The 6,842-nt window shown below is 47.8% G+C and overlaps 2 long non-coding RNA genes across 2 annotated transcripts; one reads left to right on the top strand and one right to left on the bottom strand.

Annotated features, from left to right (window-relative positions):
• The first annotated feature begins 308 nt into the window (after window positions 1–308).
• On the top strand, window positions 309–4,534 carry LOC113221923. Its single transcript, XR_003308140.2, has 3 exons — window positions 309–514; window positions 3,468–3,608; window positions 4,177–4,534. It is a non-coding gene; the product is annotated as an uncharacterized LOC113221923 (long non-coding RNA).
• Window positions 4,535–5,637: 1,103 nt separating this feature from the next.
• On the bottom strand, window positions 5,638–6,750 carry LOC113221922. The gene is made up of 3 exons (XR_003308139.2): window positions 6,614–6,750; window positions 5,930–6,032; window positions 5,638–5,831 (listed from the first exon to the last, which is right to left on the bottom strand). It is a non-coding gene; the product is annotated as an uncharacterized LOC113221922 (long non-coding RNA).
• Between the last annotated feature and the right edge of the window lie 92 nt (window positions 6,751–6,842).

The following is a 6,842-nucleotide window of genomic DNA, read 5'->3' as shown; positions in this document are numbered from 1 at the left end:
TGTGTGAATGAGAGTCTACAAAATTCTTTGGTCAGACACTTCATCAGGTCGTCACAGGAGATTCCATAGAAAGGCCACAGGTCGCTCTTTTCCTCTGAGAGCGCCGAGAGAACATCGTCATGAAAATAAATAAGGAGCAATAGAGCCATGAATGAGCACTAGGCCAGTCACGGAATCATCGTCTTCACAGGGACCGTGTTGATTCCGGAAGGCGTTTCGAGTGGCCCCCGTGAGGGCTGCTCACCGTGCCCTGTGCTCGGCGTTCATTGCTGCAGACGTGCTCTCCCCACCTAGGGGAGGCTCCCCGAGATCCGAGCCATGAGAGCTTGCAGCCTCCTTGGCCAGGCTCGCCGCCACCACGCGTGGTTGGCACTTCCCGCCCTGCAGGGCCTGGCACACAGTAGGTGCTTGGCAGAAGTTTATTGTCTGATTAACAAAATGCTCTTTTCCAGTCCAGTGTGGAGCACCTGACAGAGAAAATGAAGACCACCATCCAGAGGGGCCTTGTGCTCAGGTGAGTGAGAGACCAGGGCTGATCTTAAGGTCACCGTCACACCATGGTTCTTAGATTCTGGTCTGTGACTTTGGGCTGGATGAGTGGTAATTTCTTTGCTGCTGGAGTTACTACACACTGAGCGGATGCAGAAGAGAGTTGTGGTGCATTGCTCTAAAGACTGGCCCGCATTTAGACAACTAAAATTTTTGCTTTATAGTCTTACTCTTTTAGATATCTCACAATAATTTCGCTAATTAGCATCTGATGTTTAGGAAGGAAAAAGGAAATACAGTCATCCCTCTTAGCCTCAGGGAATGTGTCCAAAGACTCCAGTGGGTGCCTGAAACTGAGGATAGTACCCGCCCCCTGTATACATGAGGGGGATGGGTACGGATAACCATGTGATAACCAAGGCAGCTACTGAGTGACTCAGGGGCAGTCTCCACAGCATGGAGACTTTAGGGCACAGGGATGATTTGCATTCTGGGTGGGACAGAGCAAGACAGCATGAGATTTCATCACTCCCTGTTAGCTGGGCTTAGGTGAAATCAACATCCTGTGTTGGTTTGTTGTGTCGCATTATGTGTCGCATATGTTGTCACTATACAACAAAACAATCTGGAGTATACACATACACCCAGTTAGCTGGGAGACTTTCTTTTTTTGAGACAGAGTCTTGCTCTGTTGCCCAGGCTGGAGTGCAGTGGTGCAATCTTGGCTCACTGCAACCTCCACCTCTTCCAGGTTCAAGAGATTCTCCTGCCTCAGCCTTCTGAGTAGATGGGAGTACAGGTGCCCACCACCATGCCCAACTAATTGTTGTATTTTCAATAGAGGTGGAGTTTCACCGCGTTGGCCCGGCTGGTCTCAAACTCCTGACCTCAGGTGATTTGCCCACCTTAGCCTCCCAAAGTGGTGGGATTACAGGCGTGATCCCCACCGTGCCCAGCCAAAACATCTAAACTTTTAAGTCATGCCAGACATCACCAGCTTTAGGATTCTTTTGTTGGTGAGGTTTGAGTAATGGGGATTTTTAGGGAACTGTCAGCTTTCACGAAAACAGTGACAACCCCATTACTTGGAAATGGTTATTCAAATTAAACACTTCATCAAGTTAAAAACTGGAGCTTCCTAAGATTTAAAATGGATTATCAGACATGTAATATACTTGACACTCACCCCCAAATCAGAATGACCTGGAATGAGCTGCATGCAGGCACACGCGTGTTGTGAGCTGAGCCTGGGACACAGCGGTCCAGCATTCCTAACTCGCACGCACTCCTTCCTCACCACCTCCTATTCTTTATACTTTTAAACCAGAGCCCGTGAATTTATTCCAGAGAGCTGATGAATCCCCTGAAATGATGATGAAATAGTAGGTGTATGTGTGATTTTGTTAAAGAATCCACAACGGTTATCAGATTCTTAAAGCTGCGACCCATCCCCACCCCAGATGAGTTTATGAAATCCTGATTGAAGATTTTAAAATATTGGAGACTGTTAGTTGACTCGTTCCATTTATTAAAATCCTCCTCTTACTGGACAGGGGGAACACTTGACACTTGCTTAACAGGCTGAGTTCAGGCTACAGGAAACACAGATTTTGTTTTGTTCTGTTCCAGCTATCCATAAAGACCTGGAAATAAAAACGTGAATTCTGTGAAATAGAAATCATCATTTCTATTGAACAGCAAAGTGTTACTGTATAACTGATATTTCATATGACTCTAACCACCAACAGGGTGGGGCACCCTCTCCATTTGATAGAAACTTTGGAACCAAAATCTCTGCCAGAGCTGTGGAGTGGATTACTGCAAAACTCAAGGAGGCCCAGTGCAGAAATAAGGGGTCCGGGGAGGGAGGCAGTCTGCCTTGGTGAAAATGCTGTCCTATCGGGGAGAAGTAGGATGCTGGTTCCTTCTTCAGTTCAGTACTGAGCTGCATGTGATGTTCTAACTCCTGCTGGTCTCTGAGCATTGCTATTTAACCAACCTTGGATTTCTGGGATAAGGTCAGCTTGGGTGTGGGTGACATGTTCTCTTTTATCACTGCTAGATTCAACCTGAAGTTCTTTTGTGCAGGCTTTTTGCTCTGGAGATCCTGAGCATCAGCCCGCAGTTTCCCTCACAGTTTAAGTGGGGCCTTCTATTTTTTGGATGTTTGTTAGGACAACCTCCTTGCGACTCCATCCATCAGAACTTCCAGTTTTGGGGAAGATTTGGCTGCTGAATGAATTGTTCATGTTTGTAGAACTATGCATGTTTTTCCTTACATCAGTTTTGTAAGTTACATATTCTAACAAATCTTTAGATAAACTGAAAAGTTTTAAAAAACATGACATTTTGTATAATACTCTTGTTAATGGTTCCAACGTGGCTGGTCCCCACTCATTCCTGAGTGGCTGTTTGTGCCAGCATCTTTCTCGCCCCCCGCCCCCAGCTTTCTTCAGTCATACCAGATGTATGCTTTTATTAGGGCAAACAATTATCACTACCAATGTCCGACTTAGAAGAATGACAGTCTACAAAAAACAGTGATGTGAATAGTTTCAATCGGTTTGTCTTTTTGAAGAACTGACTGATTCTCTCTACATTAATTTTCTTTTGCTAATTTAGCTATGGATGTTTCTTACACCTCAGTGTGTGTATTCATGAGCATCAATTTCTTAAGGTAATTTCCCTATTCCACTATTTAGTGAAAAATTCTCTCCACTGAGAGGAAAAACAAAAGCTGCTTTCCAGGAAACCATCAGGGCGATCCTACAAGAGCAGAGCTGCACAAGCCCAGGCCAGGGCACTGGCCACACTGCACGGTTGTTGGCTGTTCTTGGCCGTTCTCGGCCTCCCCGGGGCTTCCAGGCCAGGTTCAGCATGCTTGCCAGGAATCTCACTTCTCATCTCGCCCCATGATTCTGCTCTCCCACCTGCCCATGTGACAGGGTGTTGTTAATCTTTTTTAAAATCTTTTATAGGAAAAAAATTGACCACTGATGATTCCATTTGTGTGCTGGGAATAAGCAAAGAAACGTTATTTTTCAACCTGTGGCAGAGCTGAAGAAGCAAACGTATTTTGAGTAAATTGGAGTTTTATTGCCTTAGCAAACCCAGCCAATGTGAGTACAGGACAGGGGAAGGAATGGCCATTGCTGTTGCTTTTGAACTAGCTTTTCTGAAGCTCAGTTAAAAAATACTAGGTCTTGGCCAGGCACGGTGGCTCACACCTATAATCCCAGCACTTTGGGAGGCCTAGGTGGGTGGATCACAAGGTCAAGAGAATCAAGACCAGCCTGGCCCACATGGTGAAACCCCATCTCTACTAAAAATACAAAAATTAGCCGGGCGTGGTGGTGTACACCTGTAGTCGCAGCTACTCAGGAGGCTGAGGCAGGAGAAATCGCTTGAACCTGGGAGGCAGAGGTTCCAGTGAGCTGAGATTGCACCAGTGCTCTCCAGCCTGGGGACAGAGTGAGACTCAGTCTCAAAAGAACAACAATAAGAAACCACCACTAGGTGTTTGGGAAGAATTTTTAGAAATATAAAAACAATGGTTTCATTTGACCCTGAAATTGGCTTTATCTAGTTGATTCAGCCGACCCTACAAACCCCATGTTTCTGGCAAGACCACTCACTGTGCTGGCCGTGGCATCTCTCAGCCTCACTGCTGTCCCCCCTTCCCTCCAGAGGCACAGGATTCCCAAAGAACAGTGGTGGCTCAAGCTGCGGCCCCTCATGAAGATCTTGGCCAAGTACAAGGCCAGCTACGACGTGTCGGACTCAGGCCAGCTAGAGCACGTGCAGCCCTGGAGCGTCTGACCCAGTCCTGCCTGCGTGGGCCTGCAACCTGGACTCACCGTGGACCATCTGTTTTTGTAACACTTAAGTTATTTATCAGCACTTTATGAAAGTATTATTGACATTAATACCTAACCAGCAAGCACCTGTCACCGCCCATGTGCCCCACCAGCTCCAGTACATGCTGTCTGTGGACTGTGTCTCATGCTTTCAGATGTGTGTATTAAATGTTTGCCTACAACTGCAACAGTCCTCCATTTTAGTTTTTTAAGTAGGAGATTAAAACCTCAATCTATGGGTGGCTACTAATGGTTTTCTCAGCACTTTTGTGGGCAAAGATTATAAAAATATTTTTAGTAGGGATCACTGAACTATGCACAACTCATAAAAGGAGAAAAAAGCCAGTTGTTTACACAGGCCAAAGGGAGCGCCATGTTTAATGCCATGTGTCAGTTTCTATCCACAGCAGCAGGCCAGGACCCTGGGCCTCGACCCCAGGCTCCTGCTCTCCTTAGAAAGTAAAAGAGAACACATGAATCTTATCTACTAAGCCTCTTGATTGCAATCCTAGTTGCATGTTAAAACCACCAAGGTAGGGGTTCGAAAAATCTGATAGCCAGTTTCTCATCCAGTCCAAGCCACGGTCCTCGCTGGGACCTAATTTGGAATTCTCTGATGACTCTTGCCAGAATAGACATGGGTGCTGGGGTGACAGCCCTGCCACCCTCACGGGCCCCCCTCTTGTAGGGACAGCGTTTCTGCCTCTTAGCTCTAGTCTGCAAGAGACCACACTGTGCCTCAGAAGCGGGGGTGGAGAGCTGTATTGGGGGAGAGGAGACCCCAAAAACAAGCTGTTTGGGAAATCAGAGTCCAACGGCCAAGAAGAGCTGGTGTGGAGGCTTTCCTTTCTGGCTCTGTAAAGACGAAGTGAGGGCTTCCTCTCCCCAGCCCACCTGCTTCTCAGGACTGCTTCCATCCAGCCGCCCCGTTGAACTTCCGTCTGTTAGGAGGATGCTCCCACAGGGCCTCGGTGTGATCGAGTTTCATGAATCAGCACAGGCAGACATGGGACACCTTTGTGTACCTTTTCATTTTACTTCTTTTAGTAAAGGCCCTAAATGCTACTCAAAATAATGACTCAAGCAGAGGTTAAGTCAGAGTTGCCCTTTATTTTTAGATTCTTAAATAAATATTCTAGAAGTAATGAGGTAAAACAAGCCTTTCTGTCAGTAGAAAGTGAAAATTCTATGTGGTGCATCTTTGGCATTTCGTGCATGACTATTTCAATGAACGTCTTCCTGGTCACTCAAGATTGACTTGCCAGTCAGTGGCTACACCTTAAGAATGACAATATTCTTGGAAAAAGCAGTAGCATTTCTGACTTTTCATATTCAGCTCTACAGGCCTATTGTCTCAGGGGCTCCTGCACAGTTGGGGGCACCAGGGCTGCTCATCTGATGATCCAGGATGGGTCCTTGGCGATTTTGGGGTTCTCGGGTCTGAGTATGGCCAGGCCATGCGTGCTCTTCCCAGTGCCGAGGTACCTGAGAGGAAGGCAGGCGAGGTCAGCCAGGACTGGCTTCTGCGTCAGTGCCGTTAAGGCCTCCAATCCCAGACACTGTCTCCCCCGCTCCCCATTCACCTATCGCTCACGGCCAGGAGCTTGTCGTGGCTGAGGGTGAAGAGCTGCTCCCTGTGGTCCTGCTTCATCTCATCTGAGAGGCCGTACAGGAAGTGGTCCATTCCTAGAAGACAAACCACAGGCACGGTGGGGCTGCCGCCCAGGAGCTTGCACAGTGTGCTGTGCACTCGTGTCCCGGAGGGGACAGGTGCATCTCACTGTTATTTCATGTACGTGTTTCAACCACAGGGACGTGTCTAACAGCCCAGAGATCACACCCTGACTTCCAGCTCCCAGGAGCCACGCTGACTCCTACCAAGGCCTGCTTCTGCAGCGTGGATGCAGTCAGGGCCATGTGAGGCTGATAATGCTGTGAGCAAAAGTGGCTCTACAGAGTAACGTGGCCAGGCCAGGGCCATGCCCACGTCGTCCTTCTACCCTAATGAGCCCAGACACTGCCGTGGGTTGGCCCCACTGGGCCTCAGGTCGGTAAAACTGAACTGACAGGATACACTCTTCTCGCCCGGATGTCGGGAAGCGTATTTCCAAGGCCAATGTTTAGGGTGTCAGACGTGGAAATCGTATCACAGGCAAGGACGGAGGCGCCAGAAGCTGGTGCTCCTGCCTGTGCATGAGGAGAATTCGGAAAACAGCAATGTCATCTGAGGCTGTGGACTGAGATTCTCACTGTTATACTCACAATACCTTTGTCTGAAGGAGTGACAGGAGCATCTACGGTTGAGAAGACAGAAAGTTTGGCTTCGTCGATGTCTTGCTGCGTAATTTCCCAGACTTTGCCCAGTCAACAGCCTTCTCACAAGATTGGAGCGTCTCTATTGTATTTGGGTCCCTAGGAAATCCAGAGAAATAAACAGGCAAGCATCTTACCAATGGACAAGTTTATGACAAACCTGTGACTTAACAGTTCAACATC

This window comes from Piliocolobus tephrosceles, unplaced genomic scaffold (genome assembly GCF_002776525.5).
Source record: "Piliocolobus tephrosceles isolate RC106 unplaced genomic scaffold, ASM277652v3 unscaffolded_28371, whole genome shotgun sequence".
NCBI lineage: Eukaryota > Metazoa > Chordata > Mammalia > Primates > Cercopithecidae > Piliocolobus > Piliocolobus tephrosceles.
The sequence above is the reverse complement of the archived record's forward strand: the minus strand, read 5'-3'. Positions and strand labels throughout refer to the sequence as shown.